The 24,857-nt window shown below is 42.0% G+C and overlaps 1 protein-coding gene across 2 annotated transcripts in view; it reads right to left on the bottom strand.

The window, feature by feature from the left end:
* LOC126235751 (serpin B6-like) overlaps positions 1–24,857 on the bottom strand; it is a 104,569-nt gene that overhangs the window by 51,321 nt on the left and 28,391 nt on the right. The window contains exon 1 of one of the 2 annotated variants that reach the window (XM_049944543.1): positions 22,106–22,164. The exons of the other annotated variant lie outside the window; for it this stretch is intronic. The gene's annotated coding sequence lies outside the window, so the exon portion shown is untranslated. Of the gene's footprint in view, positions 1–22,105; positions 22,165–24,857 lie in introns of those variants that run through there. 2 annotated transcript variants of the gene reach the window in all.

Here is a 24,857-nt window from a genome sequence, read left to right as displayed (position 1 = left end):
TACCATTCCTAGACCGGCAAGGGAACTTGCTGTTCCAACAGGACAATGCACGTCCGCATGTATCCCGTGCCACCCAACGTGCTCTAGAAGGTGTAAGTCAACTACCCTGGCCAGCAAGATCTCCGGATCTGTCCCCCATTGAGCATGTTTGGGACTGGATGAAGCGTCGTCTCACACGGTCTGCACGTCCAGCACGAACGCTGGTCCAACTGAGGCGCCAGGTGGAAATGGCATGGCAAGCCGTTCCACAGGACTACATCCAGCATCTCTACGATCGTCTCCATGGGAGAATAGCAGCCTGCATTGCTGCGAAAGGTGGATATACACTGTACTAGTGCCGACATTGTGCATGCTCTGTTGCCTGTGTCTATGTGCCTGTGGTTCTGTCAGTGTGATCATGTGATGTATCTGACCCCAGGAATGTGTCAATAAAGTTTCCCCTTCCTGGGACAATGAATTCACGGTGTTCTTATTTCAATTTCCAGGAGTGTAAATTCAGGTTTTGGGTCCTCACCATTTTCTCAAATGAGTCAAGACACATTTTCCACTTGTCAAAATGTGAATGTTGCCGGTGCAAATTCACTGCTGAAAAGCACTGAGGAACACGTTCCAGACACCAGTGCATTGTTATTACAATTAATACAACAAATGGGACAAACACAGCAAAAGCTTCAAAAGTTAGACACAATGGAACAAAATCTTCGAAAGTTAGACACAGTGGAACAAAATCTTAAAAAGTTAGACACAGTGGAACAAAATCTTCAAAAGTTAGACACAATGGAACAACACCAGAGACAAACACAGCAACAGTTAGACGCAATGGAACAAAATCTTCACACCACACTTGAACAAACACGTGAAGATTTAACTACTGAGTTACATAAAATCGAATCGAAATGTCAAAAAGTCTGTAACGACGTAAAAACACAAATTTGTGAGCATTTTCAACCTATTTTTTCGCGGCATGAAAATGCATTACAGAATCACGAAGCAGCCATAAAAGAACTGCAAGCTATTGTTCATGAAAATCATGAGACCTTGCAAGCTAAATTTGACTCAGTTGCATCTACCGATTCGGTTACGCAACTTGCAAAATCTCAGGAAAACTTAAAGGACACATTAGATACTCTGAAACTTGGTTCAGAAAAACACACTGAGGAAATAAGTACACTATCGGAGAAAGTAGCCGAACTTTCGGATCAGTTCACTAATTTATCTACGAAGGTAGATGATAATCTGAATGACACAAAACCGGTAGTCTTTAATGACACAGAAGAGAGCGAACAAATTAGGAAACTGAAACAAAATCTGAATCAACACCAAAGAGAAATCCGGGAAGTACAAGATCAGCTGACACAGGTAATACAAGAATTACGTATTTCAGAGGACACTCGCGCCCCAATACGGGATGAGGGACTTAGAAATACGGAAAAGCCGCAAAATAATAACACAGGGCATTTCGGAAGTTATGAAAGAAATTGGCAATGTGCACCGAATTTTGAGATGGAACGGCCGAAACAACGTAACAATGACCGACATGCGACTTGCCGACATGATGATTTTGACTATAAGCTGTTCATTACTACACGTAAATTCAAAACATTTAAGAATTCTGGCAACGACATTCATCCACAAGCATGGCTCCATCAATTCTCTCATTGTTTTCCTCCCAACTGGTCGTTAGAACACAGATTAGAATTTATGTGTGGCTACTTAGAGAATGAACCAGCTGTAAGAATGCGATCGGTCATTCACGATTGTCACAGTCCATCAATTCTCTCATTGTTTTCCTTCCAACTGGTCGTTAGAACACAGATTAGAATTTATGTGTGACTACTTAGAGAATGAACCAGCTGTAAGAATGCGATCGGTCATTCACGATTGTCACAGTGAAGGAGAATTTTACCATGACTTCCTCTCAGCATATTGGTCTCAAGCTACACAAGACCGAGTAAAACATAGCATCATAATGATCAAACATTTCGAACAATCTGAACTTTCCAGTCTTATCAAATATTTTGAAGACATGTTGCACAAAAACCAGTACCTGTCAAACCCATACAGCCCCTCAGAACTCATCCGCATTTGCTTAATCAAATTACCTGAACATTTACGGCATATTATTTTAGCAGGACGTTGCAAAGACGACATTGAAGCTTTTCAGGGACTGTTACAAGAACTGGAAATTGACACTGACAATCGCGGAAAGCCGGAGCACAACAATTACAGATCACATCCGTCGCAATTCCGCGATGAAAGAAATAATAACTGGACACGACAAGGCTATTCTCACAACACATATCGTGACCAAAACAGACACCACCCGTATGACAACCATTGGCAGAGTAGTAATAATTACAGGGAAAGATCACCTCTCCGTGGTAGTGACTATCACAGAGACAATCAGAGAAACAGACAATTTGGGAACCAAAATAATTATTATCAAGGGAGACAGAATAACTTTAGACTTAACGGTCCAGCGCGCAGTTACGATTCAGGGAGAAATTCTCCACCACTTAACCGACAAGAAAGAAACTACAGGAACTACCGACATGACGACAGACGATGGGATCGTAACGACAGACCTGAATTGCATCAGAACTGGCGGGATTTAAACAGGGCAGGGCCCTCTCGTCACGGTCAATTTGTTGAAGTTAGGTCTCCAAATCCCAATAACGACGCGCGCCAACAAAGAGACAATAGGCAATGACTCACACCGCTGGCAGCAACAAAACGCACTTGTGAAACTGATGACGCAGCTGCCGTAGCTAGTAATTACGTAAAAATGGAAGACATTAGGGACATTTTACTCCAGGAACACGACGTAAAACTTAACAACATTGCATATCCTGTGATTCACATTACTGTAAATGACGTAAAATTTACGGCAGTACTTGACTCTGGCACTCCCATCTCAGTAATTAGTGAAACAGCTTTTAGCAAATGCAACAAATCGAACGATTGCCCCACACTTCCGTTACGTAAGATTAAATTATAAGGTGCAATCTTTGGAAAAAGTGTAGATGTACGCCAACAAACCAATTTAGAATTCTTTTGCCAAAGCCACAGCTTTTCTATGAACTTTCTTATTGTTCCATTATTGTCGACGGAAATTATATTGGGAGTAGACTTTTTGAATGAATACAAAGCAATCTTAAACTTTCATGATGCTGAAATAAGTTTAGAGAAAGAAGGTAAGTCAATAGCTTTGAAATTTGAAGATTGGCTCTCAAACCATGACGAGGAAATTAATCGGCTTTACCTTCTGTTAGACAACAGTTCGGAGTTTTCTACGGAACTAGACACTAACAATCACTCTGCAAGTACTGACAGGGATGATATCGACGACATATTTGATACTAATGAGTTAATTCAAAATAAAATTCAAACAATTGACAACTGTAATGACATTGATAGGCAGGACCTTTTTGAGATTTTACTAGCACATTCCACAGTTTTTACTCCCAAAACAGGAACAATCAAGGGATTTCAATACCAATTTCGTGTTCGTGAGCATACGAAATTTTGTGTTAGACCATATGTAATTCCAGCACATTATAGGGACCGTGTTAGAACAGAAATACAATCTATGCTTGACGAGGGCATTATTGAGCCTGCAGTAAGCTCATACAACAATCCATTACATGTTGTTGAGAAGAAAAATGGATCGATCAGGCTTGTCTTAGATTCGAGACAAATCAATACTATCATTATTCCTGAAACAGACAGGCCGCAAACATTGGAAGAACTTCTTCAAAATTTTAATGGTGTAAAAGTGTTGTCTTCCATTGATCTCAGATCCAACTTTTATCAGATCGAACTTCATCCAGAATGTAGAAAATACACAGCTTTCCTTTGTTTCGGTGTTTGTTATCAGTTTCGGAAAACTTCCCTTTGGTTTGAACATTTCTTCAGCAGCATTCATTCGCGGGCTAAATTCCATATTACCTGAGTTCTTAAAACGTCACATCACCTTATATTTGGACGATATTCTAATAGCAGAAGCTTCATGGGAACAACATAATCGCATCCTCAACAGTTTGTTACGTATTTTTGCAGAATCTGGAATTACAGTTAACTTGGAAAAGTCTGAATTCGGTAGGTCAAAGGTGAGGTTTTTGGGACGTATTATTTCTTCTGAAGGCATTCAGCCGGATCCTGAAAAGTTAGAAGCAATCAGAGCCATTCCAGTTCCATCCACAAAAAGACAAGTCCGCAGTTTTCTGGGTCTCGTAAATTTTTACCGTCGTTTTCTGAATATGCAAATTCTTGTTACACCAAAACTTTGTTCTCTCACTGGAAAAAACACTATTTGGAACTGGGTCGAACAAGCACAATTGGAATTCAATTTTTTGAAAGAATCGCTTCTTAACGCGCCAATACTAGCTCATCCAGATCTGTCACAAGATTTCTGCCTTAGCACGGATTCTTCTAAAGTCGGTCTTGGTGCCCATTTATTTCAAGAAGCCATAGAAAATGACACTACTGTTCAGAAAACCATTGCTTTTGCTAGCCGAGTGCTAACAAAATCTGAAAAAAATTATTCCGTTACTGAATTAGAAGCTTTAGCTATCGTTTGGGCATTTAACAAATTCCGTTTCTTTCTTTCTGGTAAGCACGTAAAAGTATACAGTGATCATCGCGCATTACAATTTCTTATGTCTTCAAAATTAAATCATGACAGGTTAAAACGTTGGGCATTGTTTCTGCAAGAATTCCGCTTCACAATAGTCTACATTACCGGCAAGGAGAACATTGTTGCGGACGTACTGTCACGCGCACCAGCTGGGCTTGAGAAAAGTAACATAGAAGGTAACCTCGAGAAAAATTTCAGTATTCTTTACATTCAGAAAGTCGCCTTTGAAAACTTCATCACCACATCTTTAAAGGACATTGCTCATGAACAAGATAAAGATCCGATTTGGAAAGACATCAAAAGCAAATGGCATGAAAAGACACACACACAGATTCGGCATTATTATCTGGTTAGAAACAACATACTGTTCAAACGCTGCACTGTTGATGACAAGCTATGGGTACTTTGCATTCCTGACGATTTTGTTAATAAGCTCATTTGGTACATTCATTTCAGCTACGCACATTTTGGTCCACGAAAATGTTATCACATTCTTCGAACGACTTGTTATTTTAACAATATGGAAAAGAGAATTCGAAGAGTCTTGTCTATTTGTAAACTTTGTCAAAAGGCGAAACCATCTACTATCTCCCATCGTGCTCCGCTGTTTCCTATCATTCCTTCTAAATTAAAAGAATTTGCTGCTGTTGATCTCTTGGGACCGCTTGTCAGAACATCTAATGGATTTTCGTGCGTTCTAGTCGCTGTTGAACTTACTTCAAAATTTGTTTCTTTCACACCGTTACGTAAAGCCACTGGACGGTCTGTATCCAACGCCTTTGTTAAAAATTTCTTACGTGAAGTTGGACACGTTAGTAAAGTCATTTCAGATAACGGACCGCAATTCAGATCTGCTGTTTGGTCACGCACGCTTCGCAACCATAAAATCAAACCTGTTTTTATTTCATTGTACTCACCACATTGTAACCCCTCCGAACGGATTATGAAAGAAATCAATAAGCTTTGCAGACTTTATTGCCACAGAAAGCATCAGCATTGGGACAGATATTTACACTTATTTCAAAACGTGCTGAATGAAATGCCTCATGACTCCACTGCTTTACCACCTACTCTTGTACTGAAGAATGAAAAACCACCGAACAGAATCAGAGAGCTTGTACCTTTCCCGAATACACGTAAACTTCGACACAAAGACATAATTGATTTGGCTATTAAAAATATAAAATCTGCAGCAGACAAAAGGAGAAAACTACACGGTAAAGCAAATGCAAAGAAATTGTATATTGGTCAGAAAGTTCTCATTAAAGCTCATTCATTGTCACATAAGAAGAAACACTTGAGTCACAAATTCTTTCTAGTTTACAATGGACCTTACAGAATCCGACGTATACCACATGATAATTGCGTTGAAGTTGAAACTCTGCGTACTAGGAAGAGTAAAGGTTTACACCACATTTCACATGTAAAACCGTTTATAGAAAGATAATCTGCTTTTAAACTTTGTCTTTGCCATAAAACTTTTCACTTCACATTTCTAGTATGCTTTGTCAGACTTAAGAAACTGTTAACATGCAACAATGTTTGAAGTTAAACATCCAGTCTAGAACCTAGGGAACATTTTTAAACAGAAATTACGAATGTATTGTTATAGTGAACAGATGACACAGTGTTGTATTTGTACATTCTTGCTTGTTAGCTGCACGATTACGTAACGACTATCAGGCTTACATACTTAGGACACATACTGGTACTGCTAATGAGATTTTAATGCAACATTTTGGTTTACTTGAAAATACATTCTGGTTTTAAAGTACTTTCTGTGAGATACCAGATGATACAGTGGTTAGTTTATGTGACAGCTACACGATTTTATCACGACGCTACTAATGAGTGACAGTTTACAATGTTGCTTTTGCGGTGTTTCTGTTTTATATCTGCACAGTTTTCTGTTTTATTCTGGAAAGTAAAACATGTATTAGCAGTAACTTTTGTGGTATAGCTACAATGAGACAGCCTTTTCCGTAGCACAACAATACGTTACAGTACAGTACTTCCTTCATCACAACAATAAGCGTAATAACTACGATATCTATACGCAAAGCATTTCACTTTTGTGTATCATGAGGTAAGTACATTGACTTCTACAGACCTTAGCTTTAGGAGGACGATAACTACGACACGTCCACAGAATTATCTTACAACATGACGCACAGTTTAGCGCTACAGGACACGTATTTGAATGATTAATTTTGTACTTAAAACATTTATTTTTAAAGATTTTTGAATTGCAAAGAAAGTTTTCTGTGATACATTTCATTCCATTGCTGTAATCTATAACACCTGAGGGTATAATTACATTAATCCTCAGGGGGGTACACGCCTACTTTATGCACCATGTGTTTGGCACGCACAAGGAGCCCTAGCTAATATGGTATTTGCTTATACAACTTTACACATCGGTACCATATTTCTCTAACACACAAATTACACAGCTATCTGATCATTTAACTGAGAGATAAACTTTTTTTTTACTGCATTAGTGACAGATGTTTACGTAATTACACAGCTGAATAACTTCACACTTATGAAATTGCATTTTGTCTGTACTTTGTGAACTGTTCATATTTTTTCGGAACCATTGTGATACTATGAGAGCTTTGAATGATGTATTTGGTAAGGGAGCATGATTTTAAAGTACATTTGAGGTAGATGACACTTTTGACATGAGCAGAGAATTGTTTTAGGTTTAGAAACTATTGGAGGAGCTATGACGATTTCGAGAGTTGACTGAGGTGTTATGATGTTATTTTTACGACGACGATGTGTATTATGCTGTTGAGGTATGTTTATGATCAATAAGCTGATGCTATATAAGGAATGTGATTACGTGTTTATATGTATATGAATAATGAATAGAAGTTAGGGACTATGGTTTGTGAAAAAGGTTGTTGGAAACCAAGAGTCGTACTTTAAGAGTTATGAAATGTGTGTATATGCGTGAATGTATCACAATGCTGGCGAAAATTTTTTGGACACTGTTATATTTATAGGATTTTGTTTCTACACATTTGCAACGCAAATTCTTGACCTGTGAAATATTTTTATATGAGACTGTCACTGTAGCGGAAACTGCTGTCATAAATCTTTCCGTACGAAAGTTAAGTGACCACCTGCACGTAATGCGTCGCGGGCACCCAGCTGTCAGACGCCTGGAGAAAAAGCCATTATTGCGAGCCCTTTTCAGCGGCACAGGTAAAAAAAAAAAAAAAGGGAGGCCATTATCCTCGCTATTGACATTCCTTTGTTGAAAGCATCGTAAATACGAGAGGCTAATAATAACTTGGAAACATTCTTACATCTGCACACCTGATTAGGACAAGTGTCTATCTACGAGAATTGAGAGAATTTCTACTAACTTATGAAATGCCTCATGATTACTGAATGATTATTTTATGCTTTACTTTGTACATAGTTGCTTATTTCATTTGATATCTGGTTTCCAGCTGTCTTGCAGCATTGGTTTCATAAAATAAAATTAAATGCATTTGCTAATGTGAACACTTTCTGTCAACATATCTATTAAATAATAATTTTGTGATCCACATTCTTCAAAAAAGGAGCACTTGGAAAGGAAAGAACAATAAGAAGGGACTAGTAACAGTAAATGCATACATAATATTCTTTTCAAGTACATGGTAATATTTTTTTTACAATAAGTTGTTGTGGTGCACCACTTTAATGACATAGATATTAAGATGTGAATATACATTTCCCTTATCTACGTTGTTGTCTTTAGTGTAATATTTTTTCTGCTTGATCTTTGCCATGCTTAGGTATTAATTATAGCATTTGCTGCTGCTGTTTGCCATGCATAGTGCTACTAAATTTCACTTTGTATTATTCTGTTAAGCTAGTTTTACTACTGATTTATTTTTCTTGTTTGCTGCTCATTGCCTTATATTAGTTGTAATTTATGCTGCTTGCTTTGCCTTTTGTATTTTTTATCATTGCTGTTGGTGTTAATTGTTTTCTGCTGCTGCATTGCCTCGTTCCTTAGTTTAGCATCTGAGCTCAGTAGATTTAAGTTAGCTTAAGAGGGGGTAGACTATATAAGAACCTAACTATGGAGAATAGGGAAAGAATGCTTTGAAAGTTATATGAAAACGATTTGGGCCTAAATGAGTATTGTACAATGAGAAATAATTATTTTGAAAGAAATATGAATAGAATACAGGAAGGACTTTTTGGGAATAATGATGAATGAACGGAGATCTCCAAGAAGTAAAGAAAGTTTTGTTTGCAAAATACTGCAGTAAAACAAACCCTGTCCTTTCCTTTTGTATTATTATGCTATGTGTTTGTGTACCCTTGTGTATTTGTTTTCTTCCTGTCTCTGTGTAGTTTAATAGAATTTTTTTTCTCTTCTAATACTAAGCTACATTCACTATGATGAGGAATACTGTTATCCTCAAATATAATTTGCATTAATAATATGTTATGTACTTTGTAAAGATGTTTAGACATTTATCTCTTCTGTTTTGTTTTAATGCTCATGTGTGAAGTTGATGTTTCAAAATTTATTCTGATCTTTATGTATGTACTTATGTCATTATTTTTGTAACACTGATGTATATGTTTATTTCTATTCTATTGTAAAACCTGTACTACAAATGTTATCTGTATTGTTATGTTCTTTAATGATGTATTTTGTATCTTTGTAATTGTATTCTTCTGTTATAAAATTGTAATTGACACCAGGTCATCAAATTAAGTAACTTGGAAGTTACATTTCACTGCACACGTTTCTATTGGTCATAGTATATGGACAATATGTGAGAAGTAGGGACTGTTAGTGTTTGCACGTGTGTTAATAATTCAGCAAGGGACTGGTTAACAGCATTGCTGGTTCTCAGGACAATAAAAAAACTTTGTGAGTGCACAAGTGGTGGTTTATGGACTTGCTATATTATCCGCAAGACTCTTCAATGGTGATTGTGCACCTGCACAGTCACAACAGATGACTGCTGGCCATCTCTACAAGGACTGCAGTGGGTCTGCACCTCTGGTGGCCCACCAGTACCATTATCTCTACAAGGACTACAGTGGGTCTGCATCTTTGATGACTCACCAGTGCCATTATTTCTGCAAGGACTGCAGTGGGTCTGCGCCTCTGGTGGCCCACCAATACCGTAATCTCTACCAGGACTACAGTGGGTCTGCTCTGTGATGACCTACCAAACGATGTTCTTCAAAACTTCGATTGACTCCGCTGTGGGTTTGCTCTGTTGTGGCCCATTACCTGTCAGCATGTCAAGAGTCAGCACTGTCTTTTCGTTGGAAGGACAACACTACTTCTTCAAGATTGCATGGAAATCCACTACTTCCGTGTGCATTTTCTTTTACTGCTCAGACTTTGAGAAAAACACTGCAATGTGATGAATGATCAGGACTGTCTTTATGGACTGTGAGAAAATTTTAGCTTTTGACCAACATTGTATCAATAAGTGTGTGCATTTGATATCTTTGTTATTGTAATTATGAAAAATTTCTTCAAATCTGTATTGGCCACTGTCCAACACAATTTGTAAAATTTTTTTGTGGGGAGCATGGGGGCTATGTAAGTAGGCTGTTTAGGTTTTTTTATTGGTAACGCCACCTCTGTATGAAAATCACTGGCTGTGCTGTGTGCAGTCTGTGGCTGCTTTGCATTGTTGTAATACTCGCCATTGTAGTGTTAGGCAGCTGGCTGTGAACAGCGCGTAGCGTTGCGCAGTTGGAGGTGAGCCGCCAGCAGTGGTGGATGTGGAGAGAGAGATGGCGGAGTTTTGAAATTTTATCATGAACTGCTATATATTTATATGATGATATCAAGGTTAATACATTGTTTGTTCTCTATTAATATCTTTCATTTGCTAACTATCCCTATCAGTAGTTAGTGCCTTCCATAGTTTGAATCTTTTATTTAGCTGGCAGTTGTGGCGCTCGCTGTATTGCAGTAGCTTGAGTAGCGAAGATTTTTGTGAGGTAAGTGATTTGTGAAAGGTATAGTTTAATGTTAGTCAGGGCCATTCTTTTGTATGGAATTCTGAAAGTCAGATTGCGTTGCGCTAAAAAAATATTGTGCGTCAGTTTAAGCACAGTAGTGTAAAATTATTAAAAGGGGACGTTACAACATGTAATCGCCCACGACTGATTTTGGTTATACGAAGTATTTCCCATGTTTCATAAAAAATTGGTTGTACTCGTTAGCAAAAAATTCTTCTATTTGATGTAAGTGCAGTGGCGCATATTTGATACTTTCTGGTACCGTATTTGGGTATGACAGACGGACTGTTCTACTTTTAACGAAAACATAGTATTCCCCTTCACCTGTCTTACTAACCGTATTTAAATTTGTGGCATATGTTTGTATTGATATTTTACCTTTTAATTTTATTTCGCGTGTCGTAAGGCATAGTTGTTGTGATTGTACGTAGCTTTTGACGATTTGTTAGACCACGCAATACTCTTGAATTTAAACAAATATTTTGTGCAACCTTTTATCACTGAAAATTCGTCACTACAATTTGTAAAGAAAATATTTCTATTGTAATAAGTTGGTTCACAGCCATTAGACACACTGCATAATAAATGCACATTATTTGATGATCTTTGGTCTCACTATACGTTTTGTAATGCCACAAGGTGGAAAAAAGTCTTCTTCGTCCGCACCAGGTGATTTCACTGAAAGTGGAGTGCTGAAACTATCCATTACTATATATAAATATTTTTGGATTTATTTTTTGTAAATATCTGATGATGGATAAATTCCGAAATGCGTCATATTTGAAGTAAAGTCATTTCTTTGCCGATGTCTTTTTACCATTGCGACCAAATCAGCCTGACTGCAGAATTACTGATTATCACAATAATTATCGCCTGCATCCTGCATGACTTTATGTCACACCTAAATTACGTCAGTTTTTGCTACAGGCTATGGCTTTTCGACAGTGTATAACATGGAATGACATTATGAATAAAATTTTAAGAACTAGAATAGTAAATTCTGAGCAGATTCTCGTTTCACAGTACTGTCACGAAATGTACTACAAAAAAAAAGTGGATGCTTCAGATAGTCTTATTTACATCGTGAAGGCTTGTTCACGTAGATTCGCTTGCGTACGCATATGTTTCACACACTTTGTACACATCTTTCATATATATTTGCAGTTACTTTCGCCCTACTGTTTTATCTGAATCCTGAGGAAACGTAGTTCTGTCTAGGTAAGATGTGTTCAAAAAATTGGTGGCAAGTGTCTGATGCTCCACGGTATTACGATATGCGACTTCTGAGAGTTAGTTAATTATGTTTGCGTTATTCAGCCGTGTGGCATGAGCTTTGGCACCGAAACACTCAGACAAACTTGTTGGTTCAAATGGCTCTGAGCACTATGGGACTCAACTGCTGAGGTCATTAGTCCCCTAGAACTTAGAACTAGTTAAACCTAACCAACCTAAGGACATCACAAACATCCATGCCCGAGGCAGGATTCGAACCTGCGACCGTAGCGGTCTTGCGGTTCCAGACTGCAGCGCCTTTAACCGCACGGCCACTTCGGCCGGCCACAAACTTGTTGGCTTAAACTGTAGCGTTCATAATCGAAACTTGGCTGACGCAATGAGCAACACAAGTAAGAGACCGTTACACTTCCAAGCCAACTAAATACGCGAAAGAAATGCCGAGAGGTAGTTCTTGAACATTTTTTCAAGTCACCCCTTCTGATTCCCACCCCACCTCTACGGGCAATAAGCGTATCTTGTTCCTACAGTATTTTTATACACATACTGAGTCATGTACATGGCATATTTGATAGAAATCGCTCCAGGCGTTCCTTAATTGTGCTTTTATTCCACCCATTTTCCGCCCTCAACCATAGGGTTCATAAGTGTGTCTTACTGTCACAATATTTTTCTTTTTTTTCCAGTTACCGAATGATATGTGTGCCAAGTTTGGCAGAAATTGCTTCAGGCGCCGCCCTACTCCGAAAACTATGATTTTGATACTAATATCGTTCCTTCTCGAATGCTTTTACGTGCGATGGCTTCTCACCGCATATGTCCATGCGTGCCACTAGAGATGATAAGAGTATATTATCCTAACAGTATTTTTATAGAAATAATTACATTATACAAATAATGAGTATTGCATATAGAAAATTTGGGTGACTATACTCTACTTATGCTTCTGATGCGAAAAATTTTCACTCACGACCCCTGTCTACACTACTGGCCATTAAAATTGCTACACCAAGAAGAAATGCAGATGATAAACAGGTATTCATTGGAAAAATAAATTATACTAGAACTGACATGTGATTACACTTTCACGCAATTTGGGTACAACGATCCTCAGAAATCAGTACTCAGAACAACCATCTCTGGCCGTAAGAACGGCCTTGATACGCCTGGGCATTGAGTCTAACAGAGCTTGGATGGCGTGTACAGGTACAGCTGCTCATGCAGTTTAACGCGATTCCACAGTTCATTAAGAGTAATGACTGGCGTATTGTGACGAGCCAGTTGCTCGGCCACCATTGACCAGACGTTTTCAATTGGTGAGAGATCTGGAGAATGTGCTGACCAGGACAGCAGTCGAACATTTTATGTATTCAGAAAGGCCCGTACAGGACCTGCAACATGCGGTCGTGCATTATCCTGCTGAAATGTAGGGTTTCGCAGGGATCGAATGAAGGGTAGAGCCACGGGTCGTAACACATCTGAACTGTAACGTCCACTGTTCAAAGTGCCGCCAGTGCGAACAAGAGGGGACCAAGACGTGTAACCAATGGCACCCCATACCATCATGCCGGGTGATACGCCAGTATGGCGTCCAATGTGCATTCACCGCGATGTCACCAAACACGGATGCGACCATCATGATGCTTTAAACAGAGTCTGGATTCATCCGAAAAAATGACGTTTTGCCATTCGTGCACCCAGGTTCGTCGTTGAGTACACCATCGCAGGCGCTCCTGTCTGTGATGCAGCTTCATGGGTAACCGCAGCCAAGGTCTCCGAGCTGATAGTGCATGCTCTTGCAAACGTCGTCGAACTGTTCGTGCAGATGATTGTTGTCTTGAAATCGTCCCCATGTGTTAACTCAGGGATCGAGGCGTGGCTGCACGATCCGTTACAGCCATGGGGATAAGATGCCTGTGATCTCGACTACTAGTGATACGAGGCCGTTGGGATCCAGCATGGCGTTCCGTATTACCCTCCTGAACCCACCGATTCCATATTCTGCTAATAGTCATTGGATCTCGACCAACTCGAACAGCAATGTCGTGATACGATAAACCGCAATCGCGATAGGCTACAATCCGACGTTTATCAAAGTCGGAAACGTGATGGTACGCTTTTCTCCTCCTTACACGAGGCATCACAACAACGTTTCACCAGGCAACGCCGGTCAACTGCTGTTTGTGTATGAGAAATCGGTTGGAAACTTTCCTCATGTCAGCACGTTGTAGGTGTCGCCACCGGCGCCAACCTTGTGTGAATGTTCTGAAAAGCTAATCATCTTCTTCCTTCATCATCTAAGCATCTTCTTCCTGTCGGTTAAATTTCGCGTCTGTATCATGTCATCTTCGTGGTGTAGCAATTTTAATGGCCAGTAGGGTATTACGGGAGATAGGTAGATTGTAACTGGCAGATGTATCTAGTTTGGTTGAAGTCGACGCAGTGGTTGAGGATGTGAGGAAATTGTACACAAACATACAACGGTTTCTGCACATATGTCGATATATGTAACAGATAATAGTAAATGAAGCAGGATTTTAAAAATTCTGTGTTGCAACTATCTCTAGCCCGGAATCCTGTTGTGTACTACAGACCCTGGTGAATAGCATGACATACGTGAGTAAATGACAGAAGAGAAACTAAAGCAGAAGCACCGATGGAAACCATACGTATTCTTGGAAAATGTTTTAATTTAGAAATGCGTTACACACCGTAAAATGAAACATTGTTTTGATTATGAATGAACTTTTACTTTAACATTATGACAGGTGTCATTGTACTAACAGACTTTCGACACTTAGTAAGCGCACAGTATTAAGATTTTCTGCGTGAATGTAAAATTGGAAATTTGTGGTAAGATCCTATGGGACCAAACTGCTGAGGTCATCGGTCCCTAAGCTTACACACTACTTAATCTGACAAACTAAATTACGCTAAAGACAACACACACACTGATGCCCGAGGGAGGACTCGAACCTCCGACGGAGGGAGCCGTGCGAACCGTGACAAGGTGCCTAAGACCGAGCGGCTACCACACGCGGCTGTGGATGTAAACTGGTACGAGAGTCATACAACAACAAAAAAAGAATTTTATTAAAGGCTGTATTACGTGAATGCAATACAACATTTGTCCATTTTTCTACGTAATCCCCCTTAAGTTTCATACACTTGTACCAGCGATGAACAAGCTTCTGAATCCCACGTGCAAAGCGTTCTTGGTGGGGGCGTGTGAGTAACCAGTTATGCAATGCTGCCTGGACTTCCTCATCATTAGTCAACAAGGCCTTCTTTCAGTGGGTTAAAGATGCACCTATAACATCCACGATATATGTATGTATATATATATATATATATATATATATATATATATATATATATATATATATATACTCCTGGAAATGGAAAAAAGAACACATTGACACCGGTGTGTCAGACCCACCATACTTGCTCCGGACACTGCGAGAGGGCTGTACAAGCAATGATCACACGCACGGCACAGCGGACACACCAGGAACCGCGGTGTTGGCCGTCGAATGGCGCTAGCTGCGCAGCATTTGTGCACCGCCGCCGTCAGTGTCAGCCAGTTTGCCGTGGCATACGGAGCTCCATCGCAGTCTTTAACACTGGTAGCATGCCGCGACAGCGTGGACGTGAACCGTATGTGCAGTTGACGGACTTTGAGCGAGGGCGTATAGTGGGTATGCGGGAGGCCGGGTGGACGTACCGCCGAATTGCTCAACACGTGGGGCGTGAGGTCTCCACAGTACATCGATGTTGTTGCCAGTGGTCGGCGGAAGGTGCACGTGCCCGTCGACCTGGGACCGGACCGCAGCGACGCACGGATGCACGCCAAGACCGTAGGATCCTACGCAGTGCCGTAGGGGACCGCACCGCCACTTCCCAGCAAATTAGGGACACTGTTGCTCCTGGGGTATCGGCGAGGACCATTCGCAACCGTCTCCATGAAGCTGGGCTACGGTCCCGCACACCGTTAGGCCGTCTTCCGCTCACGCCCCAACATCGTGCAGCCCGCCTCCAGTGGTGTCGCGACAGGCGTGAATGGAGGGACGAATGGAGACGTGTCGTCTTCAGCGATGAGAGTCGCTTCTGCCTTGGTGCCAATGATGGTCGTATGCGTGTTTGGCGCCGTACAGGTGAGCGCCACAATCAGGACTGCATAGACCGAGGCACACAGGGCCAACACCCGGCATCATGGTGTGGGGAGCGATCTCCTACACTGGCCGTACATCACTGGTGATCGTCGAGGGGACACTGAATAGTGCACGGTACATCCAAACCGTCATCGAACCCATCGTTCTACCATTCCTAGACCGGCAAGGGAACTTGCTGTTCCAACAGGACAATGCACGTCCGCATGTATCCCGTGCCACCCAACGTGCTCTAGAAGGTGTAAGTCAACTACCCTGGCCAGCAAGATCTCCGGATCTGTCCCCCATTGAGCATGTTTGGGACTGGATGAAGCGTCGTCTCACGCGGTCTGCACGTCCGGCACGAACGCTGGTCCAACTGAGGCGCCAGGTGGAAATGGCATGGCAAGCCGTTCCACAGGACTACATCCAGCATCTCTACGATCGTCTCCATGGGAGAATAGCAGCCTGCATTGCTGCGAAAGGTGGATATACACTGTACTAGTGCCGACATTGTGCATGCTCTGTTGCCTGTGTCTATGTGCCTGTGGTTCTGTCAGTGTGATCATGTGATGTATCTGACCCCAGGAATGTGTCAATAAAGTTTCCCCTTCCTGGGACAATGAATTCACGGTGTTCTTATTTCAATTTCCAGGAGTGTATATATATAATTAATATATATTATTACGTGTGGAAAATTGCGTAACTCAATAATATTCATTCACTTATGTAATTATTTCTTAAAAAGATGATAATTATGTAAAACAAAGACAATATTTGTCTCACATTCTTTGTTAATCTATGTCATTCTTTTCTTTTGTTTTGTACCTTTTGTAGTCTTCTTCTGATGTACGTCGCCGACGCAAGACGCGAATCGATTTGATGTCCGTTGAATGAAAAACATTTAACGTAAAATTATTGTACTATTATGTTCATTTGCTGGTAAAAAACAAATAGAACTAAATGCGTTAAAACTATTTATGATTAATTATTGAAAAATCACTTCCTCTTCTAATTATAATGTTGTATTAATTGTTTTATCATAGCTGCAAGAAGCGCAGCCATTGTTAGTTGCGATTATATAGCAACTTCGTCTGTACTTTTGGTCGAAATATCAAGGGTTTGTGTTAAACTAATTTGCAAAACAGTATTAATAATTTTTTGATGGCATCAATTTAAATGATTAATTATTTATTGAGCAAAGGAAAATCTTAATTAAAAAAGAAATCCTCTATCTTTTGTTGGCCGCCATCTTAACTTTTATCTCACTGCCAAATTTAAATTACTTGGAACTGCAAACAATATTCCGATGTGTAAGAAATAAATGTGCACCGGTGGTACTGAACTCTATTTATAAAAGAAAAAAAATTAATCGAATCAGACTGCATTTTCTAAGAACAGTGCTGATGGTATTTATTGTTGAACACGACTTCATTGCTGATGCATGAGGCCAAAATTAAACTACGCACGAATCACGGAGAAAAATATTTCTGCTAGCATACGTCAGTGTTGTGCGCGGGTGGTATTCTGTGGTTCCTTTACATGATTAATTTGCTAAGAATAATTAAATCCATCGAAGACAAAAATTATAAAAGCTCTGATGTACGATCTGAAATTTTAGTGATATGAACACAACTTACATTCAACATTATTACAATTCGTCAGGTGGAATTCTTGTGCAATTTGAACAAAATAATTATCCGGGAGAAGTTGTAGTATGAATATTGCATTATACGTGTGTATAATATTGTCAGTATCATTTACAAAATCAAATCAATGCAACTGATAAATAACAGAGTGAATTCAAACCGCAGAATACCAAGAGTATCATATCAACCAAATTCACTGCATTTGCCCATGTTGATGATACGCTAAACCGCCACACACCAAACTTTCATCTCCCGTTACAGTAGGGTGAGGAAGTGCCTTCCCTTCCGCCTCGTACTGTCGCAGAAGCACCCTGCGCACATCCATGCGTCTTTCATTTTTGATATCAAGTGTTTTGGAACCCATCTCGCCCACAGTTTCTTGAATATCAGTACGTCACGAATAATATGTCGGACACTAATGTTCATCGTTGCTGTAAAATCACTAATCGTAATATGCCTGTTTTCCTGTATCAACTCACAAACTCTCGCAATGTTGTTCTCCGTGACTAGATAGAGCGTTCTGGTCGTGTCGAATCTTCAACACTTGTTACGTCCCTCGTGCACTTGGTTTTGACTACAGCAACTTTCACCATTTTGCACTGACATCTGACGGTGAATTTCGATCAGCTAACAGAGATGTAATGACACTCCGCTCAGTGTGCGATTTGTGCTTTTACCAGTGGGGGGGGATGTCTTAGGGGGTTAGTATAATTACATATGTTACTAGCTTGGACCGTGCCGTTACCCATGGTTAAACATTTATTTATAAGTAGATGTTAATGCCGAAACTCACTATTCGCGCGTATGCACTATCAGAAAAGCCATCCCTTGTTATATCTTTAAAAGTACATTATAGGTAAAGCTTATTTACAAAATCAGCTACATACAGGTATACGACGGGAATCCAAATGTAAAGACACATGTGTGAAAAGCTCTACTTATTCTGATGATAGAAAACTGAAACATGCGTTATTTTTCTACATAACCTCCCTGGACTTCAATGCAGTTTTCACGACGTTTTACGAGTTTTTTTTTATTTCATCCGAAAATACGTTTTTAGGTTGCATTTGTAACCAATTTTGCACCGCAGCAATGACGTCTTCATCACTTTCAAATATTCCTCCCTGTAGTGCTTCCGTTAAGGGTCCAAACATGTGAAAATCACTTGGAGCCAGGTGTGTACTGTATGGTGGATGTTCCAGCACCTCGAATCTCAACTCCTTTATTGCGTCGGCTGTCCGTTTGGCAGAATGTGGGCGAGCATTATCTTGCTGCAGGATGACACCTCTTCACAGTTTTCCACGACGTTTGGATCTGTTTGCAGGTTTTAATTTCGTACGCAGCACATCACATCCACCATACAATACAGACTTGGCTGTAAAGCCTCGTTTACGCTGGGGCGACGTCTTGCAATATTGTGACATGCTACGGAAATGTGGCGTGCGTCGTCTTCTACACTCCTGGAAATGGAAAAAAGAACACATTGACACCGGTGTGTCAGACCCACCATACTTGCTCCGGACACTGCGAGAGGGCTGTACAAGCAATGATCACACGCACGGCACAGCGGACACACCAGGAACCGCGGTGTTGGCCGTCGAATGGCGCTAGCTGCGCAGCATTTGTGCACCGCCGCCGTCAGTGTCAGCCAGTTTGCCGTGGCATACGGAGCTCCATCGCAGTCTTTAACACTGGTAGCATGCCGCGACAGCGTGGACGTGAACCGTATGTGCAGTTGACGGACTTTGAGCGAGGGCGTATAGTGGGCATGCGGGAGGCCGGGTGGACGTACCGCCGAATTGCTCAACACGTGGGGCGTGAGGTCTCCACAGTACATCGATGTTGTCGCCAGTGGTTGGCGGAAGGTGCACGTGCCCGTCGACCTGGGACCGGACCGCAGCGACGCACGGATGCACGCCAAGACCGTAGGATCCTACGCAGTGCCGTACGGGACCGCACCGCCACTTCCCAGCAAATTAGGGACACTGTTGCTCCTGGGGTATCGGCGAGGACCATTCGCAACCGTCTCCATGAAGCTGGGCTACGGTCCCGCACACCGTTAGGCCGTCTTCCGCTCACGCCCCAACATCGTGCAGCCCGCCTCCAGTGGTGTCGCGACAGGCGTGAATGGAGGGACGAATGGAGACGTGTCGTCTTCAGCGATGAGAGTCGCTTCTGCCTTGGTGCCAATGATGGTCGTATGCGTGTTTGGCGCCGTGCAGGTGAGCGCCACAATCAGGACTGCATACGACCGAGGCACACAGGGCCAACACCCGGCATCATGGTGTGGGGAGCGATCTCCTACACTGGCCGTACACCACTGGTGGTCGTCGAGGGGACACTGAATAGTGCACGGTACATCCAAACCGTCATCGAACCCATCGTTCTACCATTCCTAGACCGGCAAGGGAACTTGCTGTTCCAACAGAACAATGCACGTCCGCATGTATCCCGTGCCACCCAACGTGCTCTAGAAGGTGTAAGTCAACTACCCTGGCCAGCAAGATCTCCGGATCTGTCCCCCATTGAGCGTTTTTGGGACTGGATGAAGCGTCGTCTCACGCGGTCTGCACGTCCAGCACGAACGCTGGTCCAACTGAGGCGCCAGGTGGAAATGGCATGGCAAGCCGTTCCACAGGACTACATCCAGCATCTCTACGATCGTCTCCATGGGAGAATAGCAGCCTGCATTGCTGCGAAAGGTGGATATACACTGTACTAGTGCCGACATTGTGCATGCTCTGTTGCCTGTGTCTATGTGCCTGTGGTTCTGTCAGTGTGATCATGTGATGTATCTGACCCCAGGAATGTGTCAATAAAGTTTCCCCTTCCTGGGACAATGAATTCACGGTGTCCTTATTTCAATTTCCAGGAGTGTAGCATGCTACAACAGGCAACATCTTGCGGCGTACGTTGCATGCGGCAGGTTAATTTATATCAAAGCAACAGAATTTGTGCCACACGTGTGCCGGTCTTGCAGTATAAAGGATGATAAAGTATCGCAGCGGCGGCATACTTGGTACTTGCACATGCAGCTAACAACGGAAATGAAAACCAAAGGAAAAGAAAACGATGGTGGAAGAGAAGAGTATTTAAAGAAGGTCCACGAAATAGTATCCTAGGAACTAGAAGCAGACGATGGTGCGTTATTTAGTAATGTGTGCTTTCGTCCCAGGACCGTTAGTCCGCGCCATACCGTTGCCAAAGGGTGGCCTAATGGTGAATGTTCGCACAGGTACCAGGCCGGTCACCATCCTGTGTCAGGGCCCGGGGTGAGACTTTCAGCCCCCAGCTCACCCAACTCTGCGGTACGACTGCTGCAGCATGACTGCCACACTACTTCCCTCGTAAACTCGCAAGTAAACGGATGACGCACCGTAGACGAAAGTAACAATGACAACATGAGAATGATGATTTAGTTCTAAATGTTTTGAAATGCTTAACTACTACATAACACTTTTTCAAAATTAATAAGCAAACATATTAATAGTAAGACTGTATTAAAAACTTTCAGTGTTCGGCTCCACAAATTTAAATTATATGTAAAGTTTTACTCCAGTGCGTGGGAAATAAACATCCCAGGTTGGGATGCATAAACTACAGCCAGAGGAGGGGATGGTCTGATTCAGAGGGGGGGGGAAATCCCTCCCATCCCCCCTGCAAATCGCACACTGACTCCGCTACTCCACGTTGGTGCAAACCGGCGAGGATGCCGCCATCTTCTTTAACTGATTCCCGGCACCCCGTTCGTGAGGCTGGCGTGCCAGGCCCACCGATAAGAAATCTAGGAGACTACACAAAAAAAGAAAAATATCATAAACGTTGTCGAAGTTTTATATTTTCTTAACGTCTTTTCCGCTGACTTACCAGGCCCATCGATAACAGTTCTAGGAGACCACACAAAAAAGAAAAAAATCATACTTTGTCGAAGTTTTATATCTTTTTAACATGTTTTCCGCTTATTTATTGAACGAACCTTTTACATGCCGCTGGCCGCTTGCGTCGTTACAGAAACTGGTTGAGTTTGTAAAACTAGCAGCATTATGCAGGATTATAAACTATAAGCAAGGACTTAAGTATATCGCAAACTATAGCTGCTCCTAGGCATAATGTGCGATCAATTTTTGAGAGTGACAAGTAAAATATGGAAAATAAAAGTATTTAGTTGGGTGTTATAGGATAGGTATTACTTTACATGTAACTCAGCCGAGATTTTCTCTTCGCTCTAGAGAACAAGAGGCAGGAGTTACGGCTCCATAACATTTTTAACTTAATGTTCTCGTTAACTGTGTGCCAGGGTACTCGATTTCTGAAGACAAGCTACTCACATACAACACATCTGATTCGTACATATCGATGGCAGGCAACGATGTGCTCCATTCAGTTGGTACCTTTTGCCTACACTATGTACGCTCATGGCCTGCAGTACGTACCTCGACGCGCTCACGGTGATCCTATGTCTGCGCTGCCGCGGAACACAATTGCAGTCCGCCTACAGCGCTGTGGTATTTTAAAACGCCGGCTACAGCTCATCTTGTTTTTTTCGTGGAAGTGACATATGACCTCTTTCCTGACCGCAAACGGCTGTAGGCTTGTGACGCAACCTAGTCCTTGAAATCCCCGCTAATGACGCGATGCGGGTTGCGGGTCTCCCGGGGCCGCACAGCACGACTCCAGATAATACTCGGCAACACTCCTGCTCCAGGTGACGTCCCACTTGCAACGGCGTAGTAACTTAAACGTATTGCTATTTTTTTGTGCTTATCACTAAACGCGCAAAGCAGGAAACTCCATCTTTTCTGTATAATGTGTCTACACGTTGACATACCTGCCCGTCACTCCAAGCCAATGTGGCACAGTGAGCGGACGATTTGGATGGGATTCGGTTAATGAAAAGGGGACATACAATTCAAGGTTTATTTCCACAAAACAATCAATTAATTGTAATAAATTACACTGTGGCTTAAAAATTACAGTGACACAAACAAACCAAGCTGCTTACAATATGAGGTAATCAACATGTTATATACCATGTTATATACCACAGGTAAACAGAGAAACTTCAAAACTGTTTACAATTTGATACATTAACAAATAATCGTTGTGCATTAAACTACATACTTTCACCTAATACAGTTAAATTTTTAAATGTGAAGCACAAATGTATAATTTACAATTAAATTTTCAGTTGAAGTTACTCCTTCCTATACCTTCTTTAAAAGAGTGATAAAATTTTCAGTAGGTATCTCAGTTAAAAATGCCCTAAAATCCTTAACACAACAACACGTATATGACTAAATATATGTACGGCAAGGCCCAACATCAACAGCGCAAAACACATTTAAACTTTCGCCAACATGGGCCGCTTGCCGGTCAAAACATGTTACGGCTACAGCAGCGGGCAAACTTACATAGGTAATAACACAGGCCACCAGGCAATCTTGCCAAAATCAGTTTACACGAAGGAGTAAGAAGGGGGGAGGGGTAAACACAATAAATACCATACACAAGTGCACTTCGCAAACCTACTACTAAAAACACAGTATAAAAAAGCTCTCAATTAAAGACAAATCCGGGATAGATCCGGAAATATTGCACCTGAGCGCTAGTAGCCAAAATAAGGTTGACAGATACCAAGGTCTGACATCATCTTAGGGCTAACTGGCACAACAAATAAATAAGAGTAAAAGAAGAAACAAATGACAATGCCCAGCAATTTAAATAAAATGAGCAAGCACAAGGCTCAAAGCAATTGCTAGCAACTTAACAAGCACACATAAAAATATCAGACTGCTGCCACATCACAAACGGAACAGGCGCGCACGCAGTCCCCAGCAAGCCAGAAAAGCAATAACACACACTCCAGCAGCCGTGCCAGCCTGACCACAGTAATTTCAACTCTGAATCAGGGCGCGTGAGCACACTGGGTCCACGCAAAACACACACTGCTAAATAATTCCCACCAACAGATACCGCTGCCCCCTGGCGGGAAAACAGGGGCGACGACCGGGTACACACCAGCAGAAAACTCAACACCCAGACTCCGGCTAAAACGGAATCACGCAGAAAATATAAACAACAGCTGAAGTAAGGTGAAGTAAGGTGAAACGAACCCCGCCACGCAGACCGGACAGAGCAAACACACATAAAACCTGCCCTGCAGTCCTTACAACTCCTGGGTGCGGAAACCCAAGCGATATCGTGGCACCGTTTTCAGAGGCTGAGAACCTGGAGCGATCTCGTGCGGGAATCCATCAGTTGTCCACTACACCACATCAACACGCCACACTGCCCAATGCCCAAATCAACGAGGCCCGCCAACAACGAGACCACACCTCCGTGCCGGGGCGGAAAGCAAAATACCACCAGCTCTGTGCAAATCCAACTGCCAAGCCGAGCGACCCCCCCCCCTCCCCCTCCCACGAAAAACGCTCCAGAGGGCAGCAGCCGCCTCAGCGCCTGCGCAGGCCGAACCAGACGGAAACAGAAATACAAGTCGCTATCGATAGTGCCGGATACGCAACGCGCCAGAGAAATGCCACACACGGTGTTCGAAAATTCCTGTTACAGACTTCTATGACTTGCAGAGGGGAGTGAGTACATAATATTTTGAATTGGAACGCATGTCCGGAACTACAGCCGTTTGAAAACAGGTTTACTAGGTAAGTATGCAACGGGGTAGTCAAGGGAGGGGGGGGGGAGAAGTGGTTACGACGGATCAGCTGATGTCATATGACGTCTATCCTACATCTCTCACCTGGTTCGAGCCTCATTCATGTGTCTGTCAGTGTAAGGGTAACATGGTTGTGTACACGTTTGCAGAACGCAGTGCAGTGACTTGATCCTTCTGAAAGGGAAAGCCCACAGCAATGGAAGAGCGGCTCATGGTTCATCGCCTTTATCGAGATCGTTCTCCGACTCCATAGCATACGCTTTTCGCCACAATTACGCAACGGCTTCAAGAAATGGCACCTTCACCGTCACCAGGCGTGACTTTCGTTCTCCACCACACACACCAAGTCGAATATCTCGCATGTTGGTATCCAGGCAGGAAAAGAGTCAGACTCTGTTCCGTGCCAGTCCCTATCTAGACGATAAGTAAAACTCTGCTCCACCTTGGTACCCATCCAGACGAACAGCGATATTAAAAACGACGTCTCTCTAAGTACTCTGTAGAGAAGCCGC

This window comes from Schistocerca nitens, chromosome 2 (assembly GCF_023898315.1).
Source record: "Schistocerca nitens isolate TAMUIC-IGC-003100 chromosome 2, iqSchNite1.1, whole genome shotgun sequence".
Lineage (NCBI taxonomy): Eukaryota > Metazoa > Arthropoda > Insecta > Orthoptera > Acrididae > Schistocerca > Schistocerca nitens.
Note: the sequence above shows the minus strand (reverse complement) of the source record. Positions and strands in the feature narration are given on the sequence as shown.